The sequence below is a fragment of the Salvia miltiorrhiza genome, chromosome 2 (genome assembly GCF_028751815.1).
Source record: "Salvia miltiorrhiza cultivar Shanhuang (shh) chromosome 2, IMPLAD_Smil_shh, whole genome shotgun sequence".
Classification (NCBI taxonomy): domain Eukaryota; kingdom Viridiplantae; phylum Streptophyta; class Magnoliopsida; order Lamiales; family Lamiaceae; genus Salvia; species Salvia miltiorrhiza.
In genome coordinates this window covers 7389069-7402164 of record NC_080388.1, presented here as the reverse complement: position 1 = coordinate 7402164, position 13096 = coordinate 7389069, and the positions used below count along the sequence as shown (strand labels likewise).

The following is a 13096-nucleotide window of genomic DNA, read 5'->3' as shown; positions in this document are numbered from 1 at the left end:
ATTGCCACTTAGATTGTCGCTGCATGACCAATTCATATAAAAAATGTCACGTAAAAAAATTTCGGCGTCAACATTGAATTAAGTTTGAAATATATGTATTGTTTTTAAATTGGTTTAAGGATTAAGAAAATGAAATGCAGTAAAACGACACTAAATTAGCACAACATATTTACTTTTTGAAGTGGTTTGAATAATATTGAAATAACACCAAACGAAGACTTGACTCAAAGAAAAAATACATCATAATTGACTCATAAATGCATGCCACACCTATGAAGACTCTCAAGTCAAGGAAGTCTTGTCATATTTGTGTATAAATGATCATTACAGCTCTCAAGTCAAGGAAGCCTTGTAATATTTGTGTATTCTATTGTCTATGTGGCTTTCCATACTTTCTATCTTGGACCCCACTCCATGCATGACATATTTCATTGTCCATCTACCAAGATTATTTGATTTATTTTGTTAAGAAATGTACATAATGTGTATTTTAGTTTGTTAAATAAAATAATTAGAGTAGTCTTGTATGATATTTTGTCATGTTTAACGGTTTAAATAGACCAAGACACGTCTATTGCTTCACATTCCAAATTGTCACTTTCACATGACCCTATAATATTGTAAGAATTCTTAAAATGAAATCCGAGTTGCACAGACGACTTGACTTGCAAGTCAACTTGAAAGAATTGCGCCCAAAAAATCAAAGAAAGTGACAAAATAGTAAAGCGGTATCTGGGGGAATTAGAAAGTGTTTTTTTTTTTTAATTAGAATTGTAAGAGGTATCTGGGGGGCCACGCCCAGTTCAAACAGTTCACTAGTGATGATAAAAAATACAAAGGACTTACATGCGAAGACTCGATCTTCCTAGTCTCTATTTCTTCCCAAACCAACACCTACGTGAACAACGGAGAGTAAGATAGCAACTTACTCCCTGAGGTGTGATTGCTACTCAATCCACGCTCAACACCAACCAATAATATTACTCCAACAGGCTGGAGCAATCAAGAACTCAAAAGAACTCACCCACAACCCACGCTTACAAAAGAAATAAGCAACAAACTAGAACACACTTAACACAAACTGTATGCCCTCATGTATGCACGAAAATACTCTGTCACGACCGGACTTAATTAAAGATAATCAAACCGGGAAATCGTGACTAAGGGAGGGAGGATAGAAGAGGGGATAGAAAGGAAATGAACAAATAATAGAGGATCGAACTAAAATAATTGCTAAAGAAGGGAAAATTCACCATATAACTGATGTTTAGTCACAAAGACTCAAACAGACTTGTAAGTTCAGATGAATCCGACTTAACTAAAAGAACATAATACCTAAGAGTACGCAGCGGAATAACATAATCTGATTACATGTATGAAGACATGCATCCAAGAGTTCGTTCATTTAACTTATGACAAAAGCTCCGCTCTTCACTTCATCTTCATCAGCCACTGCTCAACCTGCACATTTAGAAATATATGCAGGGCTGAGTACGGGAGTACTCAGTGGGCACGTATGCCTAAATATACACATCATTGCGTAAAAACTATAGATTGTCATGCCATCATAAACAGTACAGCAAGGGAGTTTTAGCTAAAAGGCCCAAGCTTACTAAATTCATTTGTGATTCTTAAAGTTCGTCTGCAGACTAAGTTCTCTTGTAATCTATCATATCTGGAACTTTGTGCCGGAGAGGTGGCCACCTCTCACGGACACTTGACCGGCCAACCCGCTAGATGACTCACGGTCACTGGTGTACACTAGTCCCGGCAGGATAGCTATCAACTGCTCAGGACCCGAATTCGATTGCATCATTGGCAAAGCCAAAGCAGATAGATATCATACTAAAATTGAAACATTTATGGCAAGACAATAGTTGAAATATTTTCAGTTCAAATATTTTAAAATGAAATAACTTGTTCAACGTAACATTTAATCTCATTTGATATATATGAAAGTAAACCCACCTGATTACCAAACTTTGCTATAGCTCAATGACTTCTTGACTGGCTCTTACTCTCGCCTTAACCTTGTGAGGGTTTAGCGTTGCTCGTTGTTGTTGTTGGATTTAATCCAGTGGATATTTACTCTTGAAGAAGTGCAGGCAGCAGCAAATCAACTCTTTTTCTCTCTCTCTCATTTCTGGTTTCTAGTGTCCAAGGAAATGAGTGAAGGGAGTGTGTTGGCTGAAATGGTAAAGGATATCGGAGGTGGTGGTTGGCTAAAGAGATAGGGCTGCCATAGGGTGGCTGAAAGACCTTCTAGGTGTACCTTTGGCATGGCTGAACTGTATGGAGTGCAGAGAGGGATGGGAGCTGCTGGACAGCAGCTGCCCTAGTGCATAGGCACACGCTTCTTTTCTTCCATTGCTTTCTTTTTCTTCCTTATTGCTAGCTGATGGTGTGATAGGTAGGTTGTAGAAGTAGAAAGTTGTAAAGTGTGATGTGATAAATAAAATTACTTGGTAAATCTGTATGTGTAAATTCTAACTTGGGGTCTGCTATATAGCCATGCCTCGTTATTAAAATCTCTACAACATCTAATTTAATTCGTTCTATAAGTCGGAAATAAATCACGACTTCGAGAAAACATAATGGATATATATATATATATATATATGTGTAACCATTTCATATAAAAATAATAACTTAACTTTGCTAAGTCAGTTATTAATCTGAAAAATCAATCATCGATTGTCCAATAATTGAATCACGGCCGTCTCACGCGAAAACATTTAATCCAGAATCTGAGCTGAATTAACATAATATTAATAATTGGATTAATAAAATAGAAAAATACAATACATAAATATCCCATATTCACATTTACTGGTCTAAATCATAAATAAAAGAGCGGGCTACTACATACTACCCCTCTTAACAAAAATTTCGTCCCGAAATTTGCATATTCGGTGCTAAAAAGTTTTGGGTATCTCTCTTTCATCTTGCTTTCAAGCTCCCAATGTAATTTCTTTTTATCCATGGTGTCTCCATGGAATTCACTAAATAACGGACTCGTTCATGTGCGGTTGCACTTATCGATCTAGGATGGCTTGTGCCTAATTCCCTTGGCGAGTTCACGCAGAATTTGGATGTAAACTCGAAATCTCAGTGATTGTCATGGGCATACCATACAATGCACAATTTCTTTAACATATAATTGGGCTAGCTTGTCCGATCCGTATGTGATCGGTATTTGATAAAACGAGCGTATTTCGTGAGTCGCTCCACTATTACGCAAATGGCGGTGTTTCCTATTTTCGACTTATAAACTAGTCACGAAATCCATTGTAATGTGCTCTCACTTCCATTCTGAAATTTCCAACGGCTGTGACTTTTCATATGATCTTCAATGCTAAGCATTCGTTCGTTGGCATGCTAGGCATATCTCAACGTATGAAGCTATATCTTTCTTCACACTTTCTCACCAGAATTTTCCTTTCAAGTCCTAGTACCTTTTGTGCTTCCCGGGTGGGCAGTATATGACGTGTCTTGAGCTTCGCTCATTATCTTATCTTTGAGTTTCTCATTGTGTGGGATACACAATCTTTCTTCAAACATTATCGCATTATCCGACGTTTTGTGGTAACGTCCAGCCTTGCCTGTTCTTTGGAAAACGAATTCTCTTCCAAGGTCTCATCCTTTCTTTATGTATCTAACACGTTTCCTCTCAAATTGGGTGTTATTATCATTGTGGCAATAATGTCTTCCACTGACTTCGATAGTTGAACCATTTTCAAACTTATTCTACAAAAATCTTTCATGAGTCCCCCTTCCCGAGCGTGGGGAAATCCCAGCTTAGGTTAAGTCTTACGCCTTAAGGCATCATCAGCTACCCTACTAGCCTTGCCTGAGTTGTAGTTAACACTACAATCTTAATCATTCACTAGTTCTAACCATCTTCTCCGTCTCATGTTAAAATCCATTTGCAGAAAAATATTTCAGACTTTTTATGGTCTGTGAATGTCTTGCACCTAACTCCATATAGGTAGTGTGTCTACTTTAGCTAATTGTAGATTATGAGTTGGATAGTTCGGATCGTGTGGTCTAAGCTGTCGTGATGCGTATGTTATCGCTCTTTTTTCTTACTTTAACACGTAACCAAGTACTCTCTTGGACGCGTCTGTACAACCCACATATTCTTATCAGCTGTTGGAACAACTTACACTGGTGCGGTAGTTAACTTCTCCTTGAGCTCTTGAAATCTTTTCTCACATTTTTTTTTTTGTGCAAGGAAATTTGATTCCCTTCTAGGGTAACTGTGTCATTGACTTTGCTATTTAAAAAATCCTTCTATGAATCTGTCATAGTAATTTGTTCATCCCAAGGAACTCCCGATCTCATTAGGGTTAGTAGGCGGTCTCCATTGGTGTACAACTTGTACTTTTCTCAAGGTCCACTTTGATCCCTTCTAATGTGACAATATGTCCCAAGAGTGACTTTGCTGAGCCAAACTTCGCACTTGTTGAACTTGGCATAAAGATGCTCTATTTTCAACTTTTTTTTTTTTTTTTTTTTGACAATTCTCAGGTGTCTCTCATGATCTTTCTCATTCTTCGAGTAGATCAAGACATCGTCTATGAGAGCTAAGACAGACTGGACTAAGTAAGGATAAAATACTCAGTTATGAGGTCCATGAACACGGCTGGTGCGTTGGTAAATCCAAATGGCACCACTACAAACTCATAATGGTCATATCTGGTTCGAAAGACCGTCTTAGGTACATCTTCAGATTGAATCTCTGGTTGATGGTACCCAAGCCTTAAATCTGTATTTGAGAATACACTCGCTCCTTAGAGCTGATCGAAAGGTCGTATATTCTCGGCAGAGGATACTTGTTCTTGAGTTTCACTTTGTTCAACTCTCTACACTCTATACACATTTTCAATGTGCCATTTCTTTTCCATTACGAAAGAACAGGTGAGCTCCGGTGAAGTCTCCAAAAAAAAAAATCTAGAAATTCCCGTACGATTGTCATGTCTCCTATTCTTTTCTCGATTCCTGGTTCTCCATGTAAATACACAAAGTCAGTTGGATATTATTTCCTCGTAATCTTTATTACTTTAAAGGTGGAGATGAATGTCTCCATCTTGCCCATTTTGATTCCATAGGAACGTGTTAGTTCCTTCCCAAGGGGGTCGAAAAGAAAATTGTCTTTCATTGCAAATGATAGCGGCATAGTTCCCAACTAGCCAATCAATTCCTAAGATTATATCCACGCCTTCTATTTGTATGACATATGAGTTGTTCACTACAACCTTAAGTGATCTTATGATCAATTCTAAGTTCGAGCGCCCATGTGTTACTATTGTCATTCCTCCTATTAGTGGAGATATACTCAAATCCTGGTTAGCACTTCTTGCTTAAGTCCTAGGGTGTCAACATACGCGCTTGCTATGAAAGTATGTGGAGTACCCGCATCAAACAGAAGTACAACTTGAGTATTGTAGTAGCATGCCCATACCTGCCAGGTTTCCCGTGGTTCTTCTCGGGTTGCTTTTGTTTCATAGCATAAGCCCTAACATTATGGGGCCATCCATGCTGGTTATCCTTTATATGTCTAGTAGTACCCTAGCTTTCGTAACCCTGTTGATGAAATGATTGCCCGTGCCATTACATCTTCGTCGCTTGGCAATTGTTACTGCCGTCACCCCCTCTTTTTTTTTCCTCTAAAGTTCTGAGTTGTGCATATGGAGGTGCTAGCATAGGTGTCGTTATTGGTTTTTCTCTCGGCATTGTTGCCTCAATGTCTAACGCACTGCTATGCAATTCCGTGTAAGTTAATCCCCAATTGCTTGCCAAAATCATCCTGATCTCGTGCTTTAGGCCAGTACATAATTTCTTAGTCACCTTCTCATTTGTATCCATTTGTTCTGGCGCATACCACGACATGTCGCAGAACATTCTACCATACTGAAGTAGCGTTATCTATTCCTGCTTTAGATGGTAAAACTCACTTTCCTTCTTCTTGTGATAGCTTTTGGGTATGTACTTGTCATATATTTTCGTCTTAAAATGTTCCCACATAAAATTCCCTAACTGCTCAGCTATCGTTGTCTTTCTCATTGCTTCCCACCAAAAGTCAGTTGACCCAGTCAGTTGAAAGGATACGCAACTAAGACGTTCCTAATATGTGCAGCGCAAGAAATTGAAGATGCACTCAATAGCTCGTACCCAAGTCTTAGCCTCCGCTGGAACTTCTATTCCACTGAAGCTGACAAGTGGGTTTTATCGTAGAATAGTTCTTCTATTCTACATTCTGGTTGTATGGGTGGTGGGGCTATGTTTTGTTTCGGTCCTGGTACTGGGCCTCTTTCATCGTTTCGGGGAATTCTTTCCCCTTTTCTTGGACGCCCTCGTTTTGGTGGCATACTGATGACTTGACATACAATCTGTAAACTATTTCTTGATCCTCAAATCTTGCTCGCACTCTCTCTTATGAAAGCATGCAAGTAAACATGGCAGAAGTGACTTGCCGCAAAAGACTGATAAAGTCGCTAAATAAACATGGAAAGTTGCTTCGATAGAGACTATTTCATCAACATCTGAATCTGGATCTGTTGATCTATCCAGGTACTACTCATGATGAACTGACTGTCTAGCAAGCCATCACAAGGAACTTGGTCATGGAACACCTTTTGGGCCAACGTTTTGTACTAATACTAGTCAAAATAACTAAGCCAACATAGGAGCATACAAAAGCATCAGAACAATTAACGTTTCCAGGAATACAAAATAACATCCTACTAAATACATAAGAGATGGTCTAGTTGCATCACGTGCTTAACCTTTGGGTTGAAACATAAGTGTCTGACTGATATAATCTGGTGGATACTCTTTTTGTCTTTAGGTCAAAGAAAAGTTGCTAACGGATAACAAATCACAATGACTGAAATCATGAATGATAATTAGGCGAAGTGTTTCAATAATTTGCCAAACAATTGAAAAGGAATAACCATAGGGTAGAAATGAATTGGCTTAAAGGTCGAAACGAAATGACCTAATAGTCTGAACCCGATTGGCTTTTCAGATGAAGGTTTAAAATATATAGGTTTAGAAACCCATATATGACGACTACCGAGATTTTGATCATGTGGACTGGCCAGGTCCAACATAATTACTTCTCAGTCACACGGAAATACTTTTCCGAACCTGGTGGTTTTTTTTTTTTTTTTTTTCTCTGGCTGCGAAAGGTGCTTCTGGTCTAAAGTCACCCCTTTCTTCTTAATATTTAAAATCTATCCTTGAGAATGGTCTGGGGATTCTCAAACTTGAAGTCTGGTTTCTACAATCAACATCCTTTCTTAAAATCTTCTATAAGCAACATAAAACCTTTCATCTGTATTCAAACTTATTCCACAATGTTCTTCTAAATGATCTTAATGTAGTAGTACTTCTAGTACTTAGCGTTCTTTCACATAGCGTTTGAAATGTAACCATGTTCTCGTGCTCTTGCGGAAGACCTTCTGAATCATCATACCTTCCACCAGGAAATGAATTTTGCTTCTATAAGCATCTTTACAAGGTATGTGCCACCACACAAAATACTATGTCGTGGAATGACCTTAGTCAATGCTTGCATTCTGGCTACTAAACTGAATGTCTAATCCAAAATGTTTTAACTGGGGAATGTCTCTGATCGACTAAGGTATGCATACTTAACTTGCTTAGACTCTCATCATAATCTCAATCTCTTAACTTTAGCATCGAACCGTTGTCGATATTTCTAGCTCTTGTTAAACTCCAAACATCTTCAGGAACTCCTCCCGTCTTACGCACTTGTATAGATTTTTTTCTAGTCAATCATAACGGTTGGTAACTTCTAGTTACCCATGTCACCTATCCTCATTTCGATTCGTAGCAGGTGATCGTAATCAAATAGGGATTCTAAATCATGCTCACGTGTAATGTAATAGGTAATTGTAATCATAAAGGTTCCGAATATCTGAAACTGTAAGCTGGCAGTTCTAATCGCAATGCTATGACATCATATACAAAGCGTTATAACTGCATGTGAGTCTGACTCTAAAGTTCGAACATAAATCATGAAGGTTCTCTTCATGCCATAACTGGTGATAATCGAGGGTTAGAAATGAGTCTTAGCTCATTACGCGATAGCTTACTGATTACATAAGTCACACTCGTCGCTATGAGCAATGACTCACGTAATCTATCATCAAATAAGGCAATAGTCGATTCGGTGTTCTGTCACGCATGAACATCCCGAATGAAGCACTATGCCCGTGTCACTGACTCGTACGTGGCACTCTGCTTGCATTGCTTCCATGGAATTCTCATGTCTTCTCAAGTGACATTTGATTCTCTTCCTCTTTCTTGGCTCTTCACTATAGCTATAGTGAAAGATAACTGAGTTTCTAGTTTGTATTGTTCTTCTTGTAACAGTGATCATGCATTGTTAATGTATCTAAGTTTATTGAGATATCTAATCAATCAATAAAGCATAAAACTTGAATGTAAGCATCAATACATTCACATGAAACGTGAACTTTTCAACGTTTGAATATCATTACCGCTTTCTTTCTTGGTGAGCATGACGATGTGATGAAGTGCTGAGCTTTTGTCGACTGACACTTTTATACTAATATCTAATCTAGGACTAATTGGGTAACTCTTGGATTCAGAGCAAACGAACTGCTCTGATACCATTCTGTCACGACCAGACTTAATTAAAGATAATCAAACCGAGAAATCGTGACTAAGGGAGGGAGGATAGAAGAGGGGATAGAAAGGAAATGAACAAATAATAGAGGATCGAACTAAAATAATTGCTAAAGAAGGGAAAATTCACCATATAACTGATGTTTAGTCACAAAGACTCAAACAGACTTGTAAGTTCAGATGAATCCGACTTAACTAAAAGAACATAATACCTAAGAGTACGCAGCGGAATAACATAATCTGATTACATGTATGAAGACATGCATCCAAGAGTTCGTTCATTTAACTTATGACAAAAGCTCCGCTCTTCACTTCATCTTCATCAGCCACTGCTCAACCTGCACATTTAGAAATATATGCAGGGCTGAGTACGGGAGTAGTCAGTGGGCACGTATGCCTAAATATACACATCATTGCATAAAAACTATAGATTGTCATGCCATCATAAACAGTACAGCAAGGGAGTTTTAGCTAAAAGGCCCAAGCTTACTAAATTCATTTGTGATTCTTAAAGTTCGTCTGCAGACTAAGTTCTCTTGTAATCTATCATATCTGGAACTTTGTGCCGGAGAGGTGGCCACCTCTCACGGACACTTGACCGGCCAACCCGCTAGATGACTCACGGTCACTGGTGTACACTAGTCCCGGCAGGATAGCTATCAACTGCTCAGGACCCGAATTCGATTGCATCATTGGCAAAGCCAAAGCAGATAGATATCATACTAAAATTGAAACATTTATGGCAAGACAATAGTTGAAATATTTTCAGTTCAAATATTTTAAAATGAAATAACTTGTTCAACGTAACATTTAATCTCATTTGATATATATGAAAGTAAACCCACCTGATTACCAAACTTTGCTATAGCTCAATGACTTCTTGACTGGCTCTTACTCTCGCCTTAACCTTGTGAGGGTTTAGCGTTGCTCGTTGTTGTTGTTGGATTTAATCCAGTGGATATTTACTCTTGAAGAAGTGCAGGCAGCAGCAAATCAACTCTTTTTCTCTCTCTCTCATTTCTGGTTTCTAGTGTCCAAGGAAATGAGTGAAGGGAGTGTGTTGGCTGAAATGGTAAAGGATATCGGAGGTGGTGGTTGGCTAAAGAGATAGGGCTGCCATAGGGTGGCTGAAAGACCTTCTAGGTGTACCTTTGGCATGGCTGAACTGTATGGAGTGCAGAGAGGGATGGGAGCTGCTGGACAGCAGCTGCCCTAGTGCATAGGCACACGCTTCTTTTCTTCCATTGCTTTCTTTTTCTTCCTTATTGCTAGCTGATGGTGTGATAGGTAGGTTGTAGAAGTAGAAAGTTGTAAAGTGTGATGTGATAAATAAAATTACTTGGTAAATCTGTATGTGTAAATTCTAACTTGGGGTCTGCTATATAGCCATGCCTCGTTATTAAAATCTCTACAACATCTAATTTAATTCGTTCTATAAGTCGGAAATAAATCACGACTTCGAGAAAACATAATGGAAATATATATATATATATATATATATATATATATATGTAACCATTTCATATAAAAATAATAACTTAACTTTGCTAAGTCAGTTATTAATCTGAAAAATCAATCATCGATTGTCCAATAATTGAATCACGGCCGTCTCACGCGAAAACATTTAATCCAGAATCTGAGCTGAATTAACATAATATTAATAATTGGATTAATAAAATAGAAAAATACAATACATAAATATCCCATATTCACATTTACTGGTCTAAATCATAAATAAAAGAGCGGGCTACTACATACTCTCCCAAATAATCATAGTAACAATAAAACGCAGCAGCCGCAGCAAGTTCTCTTCGATCTTATAATAAATACGTAAACCCTTGAAGAGATGGGTAGAGCCCAAAGTCTGCCAACTATTGAAGTAAAGGGCCCAAGTAGGGTTTTCAAGAGGCAACGTCTCCTAGGGTACAAAGAGACCCTAATAACATGGATTCTCAAGTCAGCACAAGATCTGAAAGATATATTTCCAAAAAAAAGACCAAAACCCGCAAGGTAAGAGAGCAAGTAGAATATCTAAAACTTGAAACCAAAGAAGCAACCCAACAAAAGACATTTTGTGGAACTCCTGAAGAAACATCCTTTGGTCTACACGATTACAACTAAACAAAGAGTAAAGAAATACTCTAACAATCTCTCCATTTGTCATTGGTGTAGACAAAACCAATTTCTGCACAACTCATGAATGCACAGCAGAAAAATAAGCAACATAAGCTCTCCCTCAAAGAGATCAGCTCCCCCAAAAGCAAAAAGACTTACAGCTAGCAAAACACAAAGTCTTTCAAAAACTGGACCAGCAAACGGACAAAGAACTCCCCCTCAATATGGAAATCTGCTCCCCCTCAAAAACCATAGAAAAGCATAAATGAAATGCTATCGCCAGTCGCACAACCAAAAGCACAGACAGTATATATACTCCCCCTTTTTGTCACAACAATGACAAAGACCGGCAACACATGAATAATGATTGGCCTGAAAACACCAAACTTTGACCAAGAGCAGTGTTCATGATATCTTCAGAGATAATAGTTCTGAGGGGATGTCGAATGAAGCACGAACATAAACTGGTACTTTTCCTAAAACACCTCATAAAATCGAAAAGTACCCATGCTTTGAGAACAGATAGACATAAGATGTAGGGCTCAAGTCTTTCATGCCAAGTTTCTGTAAAATCTGTGTAGGCGTTGAAACGAGAGTTGTCAGTCGTGACAACATAACAATTATCATTCGATCGCTTTCCAATAATGAATTCTTTCCCACCATCCTTCACAATGCACTTATTCTTGTCGAAGCTAACACTCATTTTCATATCACAAAGCTGACTGATGCTGATTAAGTTAGCTTTTAAACCATTAACAAGCATAACATTCTTGAGCTTCGGCATACTTGGAACATTTAGAGTGCCGGTTCCAATAACTTTCGCCTGAACATCATCTCCAAAAGTTACTCTTTCGTCTGCCACAGCATGAATATCTTCAAGATATTTTTCATCTCCTGTCATATGATTAGAACAGCCACTATCTAGATACCATGAGCGTTGAAATCCAGATTTCAGAGAATTGTGAACCGCATAGCTTCTGTAAATTTTTGGTCGATGGTTATAGCGATTCATATTGTTGAACTTGAAATCCTCAATGAAAAATCGACATCTAGGCTTGATGTGTCCACGCCTTCCACAGTAGTGACATATAAAAATAAATGCTCGACTGTAATTCTTCTTAGATGGAAAATTCCTGTATGCATCCGGTCTATAAGTATTTTGAGAAGCTTTATGATTCTCCTTTACGGGATGAGTAACTTCAGGCTTGGCAACATCAATTTTAGGAAACTTAGTGATATCCATTTTAGGAATCCATCTTTTTTCTTGAAATCATAACCCAGACTTATCTCCTGCATTCCGCCCATTCTCAAGAATTTCATCAAGCTTGTCTGTTCCTGAATTCATTATCTTAACGAGCTTTTGGTGGTGCTCCAATTCTTCCACTTTGAGCTTCATAATCTGTTTAAGAACAGTGATTTCACTCTTTTGCTTTTCACACAGATCTTTGTACTCATCACGCTCATTGGAGACATCACTGAGTTGTGTTGAAAGAGATTTATGCAACTCGAGCATAGCCATACTTTTATTGTACAACATCTCATAATTTTGAGCCAAGTAACTCTCATCAATATCCTCGTTGTGACTGTCAGTTTCTTCAACAGTTACAACTATCGTAGAGACTGTGTTAGGTACATCATCTGCTTGGCAATGTAGGCAACAGTCTCTTCCTTAGTGTCAGTATCAGTTGCGAGCTTCAGTGGATCATCATCAATGTCTTCCTTTTTTATCACACCTGTCCGACTGGAGAAAGCTACATGTTCATCATTGGATTCACTTCCACTATCATCAGTTTCCTCATCACTTTGAGATACATTCAAGGATTTATTCTGCTTCTTCAATGTGTTAGCACACTCAGCTTGAATATGACCATACCCATGACACTCATAACATTGAATTCCTGATTTTGAAAAAGAAGTTTGCTCGTTTTTACCTTGAATGGGTTGTTGACTCTTTCTATTCTGAAACACCTTCTGAGAACCATTCTTTTTCTTAAAATGATTGAATGCTTTACCAAATTTTTTGGTAAATGAAGCAAAGGATTCAACCAAGTTTCCATAATCAAATTCTAACATATCCTCTTTGTTGTTCCCAGAATCTGCAACAAACGCAATGCTCTTTCTTTTCCTAGTTTTCTCAGATCTCAAATTCATCTCAAACATCCTCAACGATCCTATGAGTTCTTCCAGCTTCAAATCAGGCACATCTCTCACTTCATCAATAGCAGTAATTTTGTAATCGAATCTCTCCGATAAAGCACGCATCACCTTTCTCACCAGTTTCTCTTCAAAAATCTTCTCACCA

General features: G+C 38.1%; 2 long non-coding RNA genes across 2 annotated transcripts; both read right to left on the bottom strand.

The window, feature by feature from the left end:
• Positions 1–1234: 1234 nt before the first annotated feature.
• Positions 1235–2372, bottom strand: LOC131012889 (uncharacterized). The gene is made up of 2 exons (XR_009097501.1): positions 1969–2372; positions 1235–1461 (listed from the first exon to the last, which is right to left on the bottom strand). It is a non-coding gene; the product is annotated as an uncharacterized LOC131012889 (long non-coding RNA).
• Positions 2373–8790: 6418 nt separating this feature from the next.
• On the bottom strand, positions 8791–9928 carry LOC131012888 (uncharacterized). Its single transcript, XR_009097500.1, has 2 exons — positions 9525–9928; positions 8791–9017 (listed from the first exon to the last, which is right to left on the bottom strand). It is a non-coding gene; the product is annotated as an uncharacterized LOC131012888 (long non-coding RNA).
• Positions 9929–13096: the final 3168 nt, after the last annotated feature.